The sequence below is a fragment of the Adiantum capillus-veneris genome, chromosome 19, assembly GCF_014529385.1.
Source record: "Adiantum capillus-veneris isolate H3 chromosome 19, ASM1452938v2, whole genome shotgun sequence".
NCBI lineage: Eukaryota > Viridiplantae > Streptophyta > Polypodiopsida > Polypodiales > Pteridaceae > Adiantum > Adiantum capillus-veneris.
Genome location: NC_140949.1, coordinates 99,098,549 through 99,110,105, shown reverse-complemented (window position 1 = coordinate 99,110,105; position 11,557 = coordinate 99,098,549).

The following is an 11,557-nucleotide window of genomic DNA, read 5'->3' as shown; positions in this document are numbered from 1 at the left end:
TCTACACATTACAGTAGAGCGAGTTCACCATATCGTCGTGCTCTTCTTCTCGCACTCTCTCTCGCGTCGCACTTCCGCTCGTACTCCTTCATCAATTTCATCGTTACATGAATAAAGTGCATCAAAAGTGGATTCCAAAGTCCTCGGTGAAGACACAACCACCATAAGCATCCTCATACATGGCTCCTAATAAGGATGCAAAGACTCAGCTAGGAGGAATACGACCAGAGCAACGAGCTAACAATTCTCTAATCAATGGGCTAGAAAAGTCCTCCAAGAAACTACCACCCACGAGCAAACAGACAGTAACTTTCCACTACCAGCCAAAAAATCAAGGGAAAGTACAAGAAGTCAACCTTGCTGAGGATAGTAGCGATAGTGATGAATCTTACGAAATCCCCTATCATCAACTCAGACCATCACTATCACCAACCCCTTCAGCAACAACAACCATGATAGGTCAAAAGAACAGGACAACAAGCCAAAGCCAGAAAGCTCGACAAATCTGGATACCAAAAAGCCAGATCGGCCAAAAATAGATATGGATCAAGAAGACAAAGATCTCTAATGACAAATCACAAGATCCAACACCAAAACAAAAACAAGGAAAGCGTGCACGAACGGGTAAGAATATCACAAAATTGCAAGCTTTCACAACTCAGGTTTGGGCTCCAAAGAAGTTGATTCAAGCACAAAAAAGTCAGGAATTCATTTGGATTTCAAAACAACCACAATATCAACTTTCAAAGCGTAAATCCCGTCCCCAACCAAGCGTACAAGGGCTGAAGCAAAGACCACTGTCGACTCACACAACAAAAAGGTGGATCCCAAAGAAGTCTCTTCAAACACAAACGAAGCACGGGCAAGTATGGGTTCCCAAATGAGAGCTAGCAACAAAACAGCCAATAATCGCAAAGAAATGGGTCCCAAAGAAGAAGAACAAAACTGCTATCAGTGCATAGCCGCTTGAATTCTTACAATTCTTCCTACAATTACAGTACAGTTAGAAGAGAGCAAGTCGCTTCAATCAAGCAACGATACAGGAGCTTCAAAGACCATTACATTGCTTAGAATAGAAAGCCTCGCCAACAAATGCCAATAAGAAAATTGCTTATACCCACATCTTGCACAACATAAATCTTTTCCATGCATTGATTGTGTATGCATAATAGGGCTACATTACAAGGCCTGCATAGGCACAACTTTTAATTGCCCAAGCACAACACATACCCTTTGCGATACCCTGTTGTAAAGGATGACTCCATATAAGAAGGGGGGAGGCATTCTGAATGCGGACCTAACATTATGACTATTAGAGGGCAATGTTTTGTGAGATGCATTGAATTTTTGTGTTTTATTGTGATAATTTTTTGACGGAATTTAGAGCATATGCCCTCATAGTAGTGTTATAGAGGAGTATGGGGACAAAATCCATATATGAGCCCCTAGGGACATGTGTATAGTGCACATAGCATTTAGATTTCTATTTGAATGATTTTTCTTTTGTTGAGTTGTTTTAAGATTTTCTTTGTTTATTATTAAGAAAAAATTAAAAAAATCCATAATCCACATGAAGAAAAGATTGACGAGAGGCTTGAGCACTACAAAGAGAAGAAAGTACAGGGAAACGATGAAACTTCACGAAGTATGTCTCAGCAGCCACTACAACAGCCGAAGAACTTGTCACAAAGCAGTGTCAACAGGCAACCGACAAGTCATACAAGTCTGAGTCGAGTAGCTACGCCACAAAATGAGTGAGGTTTTAGTCCCAAAGCTTCAAGTAATATTCTCTGTGGTCTAAGCGTCTTACCTATTCTAGGTACTGCTCAAGCTGGAAGAGTTGAGCATATTTACGTTGTGTCGCTCATGCTGGTATAGGTGAGCAAAAGAGTCAAAGTCTAAGTACTTAAGTCCGGTGAAGTGAAGGAGAAGGTCCCAAAGACACTCACGCACTGAGCACAGTGAGATACGAGTGGAGAAACTTCAACATCGACAACCCTTCTTGGAAAGGGGGAAGCTATTGAGACATCTTTTGATGTCACATGTGCTACATTTATTCCTCGAAACACCCATCATCTCCTTCTTTCACATTGCATGCTTTTGTTGACAAACTTCTCATATGCATACAGAGTGTCCCATAATTGGCACTTGCATGAGGCACTCTTTCTGTGTTTCACCCAAGCACTCACCTTTCATGAACATTTACTTCACGTTCAACTACTCAACTCCAATAAGAGCATATACCAAAGGCATTTTTTTCCCACCGGGTTTTTTCCCTTTGGTCATCCAGGTTTTAGACCCTAATCTAAAGACACCTATCACCATGCTCTTGTACATATTCCTTCTACATCAACAATAAGGAAATGCTACTCAAATCAATTGACAAATGAATTGTAGCACCATGCAAAGGCTATAGTCTATACTTTCTTTCCAACAACAAAATGACATAGTCTATACTTTCTTTCCAACAACAAAACGACAGCAAAGACCACATCGCCATCGACAATTAGGTCATGTCGAGGACGACATGAATGCGGAAGGGGGGAATGTTGACCGCTGGGTCAACAACACAACATAACTCAAGTTTCGTACCAAAGTCTTATCTTTTGCGAGTTATGAAATGCTGCGGATTATGGCTATAAACGTCATTTGTAATGAGTAGTTATTCTAGTTTCAGAAGCCGGGGTGCAATGGCACTTCCAGATTGTAAATACAAAGCCATTTGACCCTTTCAACCCCATTTTTGGTTAAACCTAAGGTAGCCTTAGTATATAATGTACCTAGGTCATTTTGTAAGAAGACTTTTTTTCATAATCAAAACTTTAGCTTTGCCGTCTACTGTGTGTGAGAGAGAAAGAGAGTGAGCGTGAGCTTCATCCTCTCGCTACACCCGGCTTGCTCAACACATTGGAGATCCGTCTGCACCATTGTTGTAGGCTCGAGGAGAGCTACGCGACAACGCCAAGCATTCCACGCGAGACAAAGCACACACGCCGATGCATCTACGAGCTATTTATGGCCGTAAGTGTATCAAACGATGTCCATTTTCTGCGTGCTAGTAGTCTATAGAATCGTGGCCACTACAACCGCAAACCTCATCCTCTGAGGAGACCATGGATTGTCGTCTGACTTTGCCAGCCACACCTGGATACGATTTCGAAGAATCAAGTAAGTCATCTTCTTCTTCACCTGCTTCATCATCTTCACAATGCATGGATAGGAGGAAGCTGTTAGAAAAGATGCAAAAGACTATCGACAAAACCCAAGCCCTTATTACTGCTACAAAGGCAACTCTTCCACTCATCCCGCACAACAAAATTCAGCGCTATGTGTTTACTGAGCAAGCTAAGGCTCTACTCCAACTGTGGGACTTGCATGTGGTTTTGCAAGCCACGAGGATTGAGTTTAACAAAGCCATCATAAGGCAAGTCCTGGACTCTTTTAATGCTGAAGATGACAGTGCTGTGATTTATGGCCAGAAGGTGTCTGTCACACTAGAAAGTATTGCTTTTGCATTCCATATGCCAAACGGGCCTAAGCCATCTGTAGCAATTGCAGAGCAGATCAGTGCAGCTCTGAAGGAGGATGATGCTTCTAAGAGGAAAAGGAAAGCCAGTGTGCAAGGTATTCCAATCGCAGGATTGGAAGATCCTGCTGCCTACGGATTTGTGGCTGAAGCTGTGAGCCTGAGGAATAACCCGACATATGTTTCAGAGAAACTTTTTGCTATGCTTTTAGCAAAAAGACTGGATTCCAAAGTTTCTATCAACCTCTACCAAATATTGTCGCACAATGTGCTTCAGCAAACTGCCAAGTTGAAATCTCAAAGTGTATTCACGCTTGGTATGTTTGGCAGTTTCTGTACTAGGCAACTACTCCAGACACCCATGATCAGGTGAGAATGGCTTGGAGTCAGAAGCCGTTTCCACTATCCAAAAATATAGACTTTTCATCGGATGAAGAAGAGCCAAAAAGTCAGTCAACCCCCACTGGACTGAAAAGGAAGGCTAAACAAGATGAAGCTGGCAGCTCAAAGAAGCCAAGGAAGACACTGACTAAGAGCACTGCTCTCCTAAAGCAGCTGGAAATTCAAGTCAAAACATTGTCTACCGAAAGGATTCCAGTTAGCCAGACTGAACAACAAACTGACCAGGCCACTGGTGGAATCAACCAATCAGCAGGTCAAATTTCAATAAACACCAATACTGGACAAGATCAGTCAGAAAGGGCCAGTCCTGAGCAGTCAGCGACTAGATTGATAAGGACAAAGGCACAACTTCTCCAAATCCACTTGGCCAAGTCTCCATCCCATACAGTGAAGAAGCCCTACACTTGACAAAGAAAGACACGTTACAACAGATGTAGACTCATCCGCTCAAGAGATGTCTCCTATTGCGGAAATATGATTATGCTGCATTACCTTATATGCTCCTCAGTCTATGAGCCAACTGATTCTGACCCAGCAACAGTTAATGATGGTTGTTTAGTACTCAATACTATTGTCAATTGTACGGGACAAATGCTTGATGTTGTAGGGTTAGAAGATGAACTAATTGAGGTAAAGACTGAATTAAGGGAGGCTGAGAAGAACAGTGGATCAGTCAGTAATTACCACGACAGTTACCACAGTAATTCCCAAGGCATATAAATAGGACCCATTATATTGTAATCGGGCTGAATCGGGTCATTTGTCAGCTGTACTTCTGCTTAGCTTTTGATTCATAATCCTTAGTTCTCGAGTTGTTCTTGAGCTACAACATCTTCATCTATGATCTTTCATCTGTAAATCTAAATACAGTAGTCCAGTATACTCCAGTCATGCATACTTTCTACTCATTCTCTCTGAGTCTGAACATCATTCTCAGTACTTCAGTCTGTTTCTCATTCCAGTAGATGTATTCCAGTTTAGTTTCTATTTCCTTTTCCAGTCTACTTCCTGAACTAACACATCACCCGTAGCTGTAAACTTCTAACACTGGAATCAGCTATCTAAAGAGATCAGCTCCAATCCCTCTCTCTCTCTCTCTCTCTCTCTCTCTCTCAATGTGTGTGTATGCATTCTTTGTTTATGCATGTGTGTGTGTGTGTGTTTTTAATGCATGTGTGTACTCTCTCTCTCTCTCTCTCTCTCTCTCTCTCTCTCTTTCAAAGACACAATGTGTGTGTGTGTGTGTGTGATAGAGAGAGAGAGAGAGGGAGAGAGAAAGAAAGAGGGGAAGGGAACATGAGAGAGAGGAGAGGGAAGGAGCATACCTGGCTCTCCTTCCTCTCCTCGTGTGTCTGTGTGTGTGTGTGTGGAAGAAACAGAGAGAGAGGGAGAGCGCGGGTTTACCTCTTTCAATTTAGTGCCAAAACTAAGATCTGAGTTTCTGGCGCTCCCGGTTTATTTTTTACCATCGCTATGGGCGTCGTTTTAGACGTCACTATGCAACAAAGAAAATAGAGATGCTCATAGTGACGCTCATAGCAACGCCGTGGATTTTCACTTTTGAGCGTCGCACTGCGAGTGTCGCTAATGTGAAGTACCTCTTCTAGTGTCCCGACAATGTTTGACAATTCTAATTCCAATGCGCTACTTAAAATTTGACCATTTGTCAATATACAAGAATATTGGAAAAGCCCTTTCCTTCGTGTTGTATCTTTGAATTGTTTCTACTTTATAAAGAAGGGAAAACCGCATGCTATGATGCTACATAAATCCTATTATTGATACTTATGGTGGCCCGTTAATTTTATAGTAGTTGTGACATTAATAACTACGACCACTTAATAAACACAAGCACAAAAAAAAAAAACTTGAACTAATTGACACTATATAAAGTTTTTTGTTCTTAAGACCAACCCCCGGTCCTTCCCAAGAAGATTGTTTTTCCATGATTCTCAAAAGACGGAGATTTTTTTTCACAATTCTCATGAGTCTCATAAGACAGGGAAGGACTTTTAGGTCTTCCCAATCTCAGAAAAAAAAAATTCTTTCAAAACATATTAAGTGTATAAGTGAAGGGTGGGTTTAGGAAATGAAAAGACACATGAAGGTGGAAAGTCAAAAGACAAATGAAAGTGGAAAGTCAAAAGACCTTTTATGTTTATATAAATAGGTGTTTCTCCGCTCTTTCATTTTTCCTTTAGCGTTTTCTTTTAATTCTCTTTACCGTTTTCCTCTCTCTCTCTCTCTCTCTCACACACACACACAATACACACACACACACACACAATGTTGATTTCATCTTTCTTAGGTAATATTATTGCAAATCTATATGCTTCCTCAATGCCTGTCGTTACGTGCTATAGATTAATGCATGGTTTTTTTTGTTTTTGAGTGGAATCTTTGAATTAGGAGCACCTTTTAATTATTTTAAAGCCATTAGGAGCCCCTTTTAAAAAACAATTATAGGGAAGGACTTTATATGTACACATTCATCACTTTTTTATGTGACCGAGTCAAGAAATTCTTAGAACTTAGTAATCTAGGAGCATAATTGCTCAGTTTCTTCCAGGAACTATGGCTTACGAGAAGTTGAAAACCTTGTCGCATGATATTTATGTTGCTATATTTCAAATGTTGGGTAAGTTTGATAAGTGACGAAAAGAGATCTAAAAGAGTGGATATTTGTAAGGTCTCTACTTTCGAATTTCACACAAGTTCTATTACGCATTTGAATTTTTTTTAACCATCACTCATTATTTAAGATATTCGAGTTCAAATTATGAATCGTAGGTTGAGAAAACCTAGAATTTAAAATTTATGCTACAAAATTTTGACATGTTTAGCTATATGAATCAATAACTAACTTATTGTTTGCAAAACTTATTTACTGATTGTAGAATTTTCTTTTACTACTGTAAAGTTAATATAAGACTGTAAAGTTTAACTTAAAAATGTAAAGTAAATTATCATTAAAAAAATAAATAAAATAATTATAAAGACAAAAGAATACACAGGGATGACAAATGAAGGCACATGGACTCACCTAAACTCACATAAGAGGGAGCAAAGTGGGACACACTTTCACATGAAAAGGGAGTCTAGTCTTGGCTAATCTTAATGAGGGGGGGTTGTGTAGCATTATCTTTTGATGATAATGACAAAGTGGTCAAGCTCATGGGTACCACAAGGGTACCAAAAACGCGGGTATGATTTTTTGGAGAAAAATTTTATTTAAAAATATATATATATATATATATATATATTTTGGGGAAAAAAAAGTTGGACGTTTTCTTTTCTGCTATAAATAGAGCATCCATGCTCACACTTTAGACATAGAGATTGCCTCTATAGTGCTCACAAAGTGCTGCCACTTCTCTTAGAGAGAAGGCGTCCACAAACCACTAAGAGAGCAAAAAACTCTAGTGGACTAATAAGGTGCGTATTAATTAAGCATTCAATTAACTTTAGGAATCATGTATGTGTGCTATCTCTTACTCTAATCTCTCTAATAGATTAGTAAGATTCAATTAGCTGTGTGTGTGTGTGTGCTATCTCTTACTCTAATCTCTCTACTAGATTAGTAAGATTCAATTAGCTGTTTTAATAAGGATATGTGTGTGTGTGTGTGTGCTATCTCTTACTCTAATCTCTCTAATATATTAGTAAGATTCAATTAGCTATGTGTGTGTGTGCTATCTCTCACTCTAATCTCTCTAATAGATTAGTAAGATTCAATTAGTTTTAAGAAGGATATGTGTGTGTTGTACTATCTTTTACTCTAATCTCTCTAATAGATAGTAACATTCAATTAGTTTTAAAAAGGATATGTGTGTATGTCTGCTATCTCTTACTCTAATTTCTTTAATAGATTAGTAAGATTCAATTAGCTTTAAGAAGGATATGTGTGTGTGCGTGCTATCTCTTACTCTAATTTCTCTAATAGATTAGTAAGATTCAATTAACTTTAGAAAAGATATGTGTGTGTGTTTTCTCTTACTCTAATCTCTCTAAGTATACCTACTCTCTCTAGTTAGTACATCTTCACTATTAACTTATGTATAGTTAATTGAAAGTTAATACATAAGAGAACTCATCATATTCTTATTATACATTATGAAATTCTCATTCACCAATTTTATTGTCAAATAGATTAAGTAGAATTTTGAATAATACTAAAAATTGATTTAGTTGAAGTATAGAAATTGAAGTTAGAATTGGATTAGAAATGTGAAGCATAAAAGTAATGCATTCCTAAACTTTCACTCACAGTTTACACACTTAATTTTTGATTAATTACGATTAGCAAATATTTGATGTATAGAAATTAGATGTAGAACAACAACACTAAGTGTGAATCCGAGTTGGCGAGGATTCAAAATACAGACTCTCTTTGGAAACAAGGAGATTACTAGGGAAATTGACAAATTTAATGTTCTAAGTGTATAACATAAGTGTAGTACAAAAAAATGTATCCAAAGCGTGCTCGAACACAAGGCGCTAATGATCATGAAGCTGGTACAAGTAACGGGGGAACTCCTGCGGAACATGCTATGTCTCCACCAATCGCAGCTATGGTACAGGTTAGTATTGCAGTTTCAAGTTATGCATCATTGCATATGCGAGACCATAGAAATATAATATTTACCTTATGAAAAGAAAACACGGACCGAAACCACGGGGCTTAACCCCAAGAAACTCGGCATATGTTTGACAAGTAGGAAAGATTGTCTGGTTAAACTGGTTGCTATAGGAAAGAATGTTTGTCCAAAACCTTCGATATGGTTTCTCTCAAGTTTCTCTACTTATTAGCGCTGGCATTATGTGGCAGTTGTCGAGGCGTGAGATGACGCCCAGGATGGCACCACTGATGCTGTGGTGGGAGTACACCTAGATTAGCCCAGCTCGATATTGCAGTTTTGTTTTGCCGTGGCGTGAGGATGACGCCCAGATTGGCACCGTTGTTTCTGTGGCGGGAGTACGTCCAGATTAGCACAACGAGTACTTGTCGAGTGGTATGGGACGCTCATGAGGACAAGGGTTTTCATAAATAATGTATATACCGATCGGACATAATAGCGCCAGTAGAGATTCTTGAGTGAACCTAATCCAAGGGTTGTTGGTTTAAAATTGGATGACTTCTTGTTTGACTATTGTTTGTAATATTGTTTGAAGTGTTGTTTTAACAAACCAGTATCATAAATAAAGTAAAGGAACATGTATGTTTAAACAGTGTGGTAGTAATTAGATAACAAAAGAAGGGTAAGTGTGGTGTGGAAAGTGGGAGAATGATACCCCGACGGTATCATTCTATGGACGGGTGGACCCAATGAGTCGGGTAACTTTCCAACGCTAGAATTTTTTTTTTTTAGTCGTAAATCTTAAAATAGACAAACCTTGACGGCTATGCTTCTGAAACATGGGAAAAAAAGCGCATAGGTTGGTCACTCTAAGATTTATACTTTTAGGTATAATTGATTATAGATAGTTTTTAGATAGGGTTATGGTGGTCACGCTCCGCCATATCGAGATAGGACCAATCCTTCACTAACGGTTCATGCCCGTGGCTACGTAGTAGCTAAGACAACGTCCGTTAGTTTTTCCTTCTCCGGATTTGAGACCTATCAAAGGTACTCCGCTCCTCTCGACAAGTGGCAAGGACCTCACACTGGTATCAGAGCCTAGGTTAAAGCTTGGGGAGATTTTTAGATTGATGTTTGGATATTGAAGGATGCGAATGTTTGAAATAATAGAAGAACCTAGAAAAATTGTTTTGAGTTTTTATATGGTATTGAAGACTGAACTTTCCTGGTACATGAAAATGTTCATTCAGCCTACCAGAAATTCCAGGTGTTCACCATCATGTTTGAAAATGCATGCCAATCACCAAATTATCAGTTTTGAAAAAGGGTGATGATGATTTTGGATAAGGTGTTTGCACCACCTATCCCAAGGGTGCATAGGGGATGGGGCATCAACTGGAGTCCATCTGGAGGAATCTATACCATCGATGCTGACAAGATATGGTGCATGGATACCAATCTCAAGAAACTTCGATGGGCAGAGGAGTTAAAAGTCATCGAAGTTTATCTTTTCATTGGTACTAAGAATACGGATGCTACCATTACCTTGGGAGGAGAAAAGATATCTCAGACTCAATGGGTCTATAACCAAGTTACAAAAGTTATCCATGGTGGTAGGATTCGACCCATATGTGTATCTCGTAGCTTTCAAGGGTCAAAGGAAACTTATTATTTTGATCCTTTAGTCTATCCTTTTGTAGTCACTAAACTCAAAATATAGAGACATTACAATCCTTGTACCTAAAGACTACCAACCTTGGTAGCAAATAATGTGTATATAAATAAAGTTTGAATTAATATTATCTTTTGTTTGTATTATTGTCTGATCAAGTCTTGCCTTAAAGTGGATTAAAGTTAGAGTATCCAATAAAGTTTCACTTAATGTATATTGCACAGAGTGCGGTGTACACATCTCTTCAAGAGAAAAAGCTACTTCTCAAGCAAGCTAAACTTCCCTCTTTCAAAGGGGAAGGAGCCCTAGTTGAGCGCGATACAGAAGTGTGGCTCGAAGAGATGGAGGATTATTTTGCTGCTTCTGGTACTACTCCCAATAACCAAGCAATGTTGGCTATGTTTCGTCTCACGGGGGATGCCAAGCTTTGGTGGAAACAACACTGCAAAGATAATCAAGTAGCTCAAAACACTCAAACTTGGGAAGACATTAAGTATGCTGTCAAAGGGTGTTATCTTCCAATGCACACGAATCCCTTAAGATGAATGAATGCTTCAACTTACGTCAGTTTCATCTTATATTGGAAGAATACTACTCCAAATTTGTAACTCTTAGGCGCTATGCTCTGCCAATGACCGCAGATCAACAAGTAGCCCGTTTCTGCCAAGGGCTAAATGCTCCTTTAAATACACGTCTAGAAGCCATGAGGCATGTAAATTTGGAAGATGCTCTTTTAAGAGCTAAACCCTTAGCTAAAGAGATGTCAAACTCTCAAAGGGTACGATATGGAAATACAAGGAATGCTGGAAGGAGAGGACGGCCTATGATGTGGAACCAAAGGCAAGTTCACCCAGTTCACCAAACTCATCCAATAGTTGAAGCTTCAGCAAATGGAGCTCAAAATGCAGATCTTAGATGATATGAAAGCAACGAGCTAGGACATTTCAGGAATGTATGTCCTAGGCGAGTCTCCGCAACAAATACACCTAATCGAGCTAGAGGACGAGGCCAAATAATAAATCATGGAGGAAGAGGTCGAGGGCATGGAATGGCTGCCAGAGTCAATGCTATCATAGGAGAACCAACATTGGGAGAAGAACAAGAGGAAAGAGCAACTCTACATGCTGCAATTGATAACCCAAGAGCAAGACAACAATATGCTGTCATTCAAACACCTGCAAATCACCAAGGTGAAAAATTTGAGCTTCTTATTGATTGTGGTAGTACTCATTCTTTCTTGTCACTTAAATGTTTAAGGAGGTTAGGACTTAATCAACACCCTGCAAGAAAGATGAGAGTTGAATTAGCCAATGGGAAGGAGGTGTTATGTCAGTACACTGTGGGAAAAATAGATTTCAAGTTGGGAGAATACTCTAC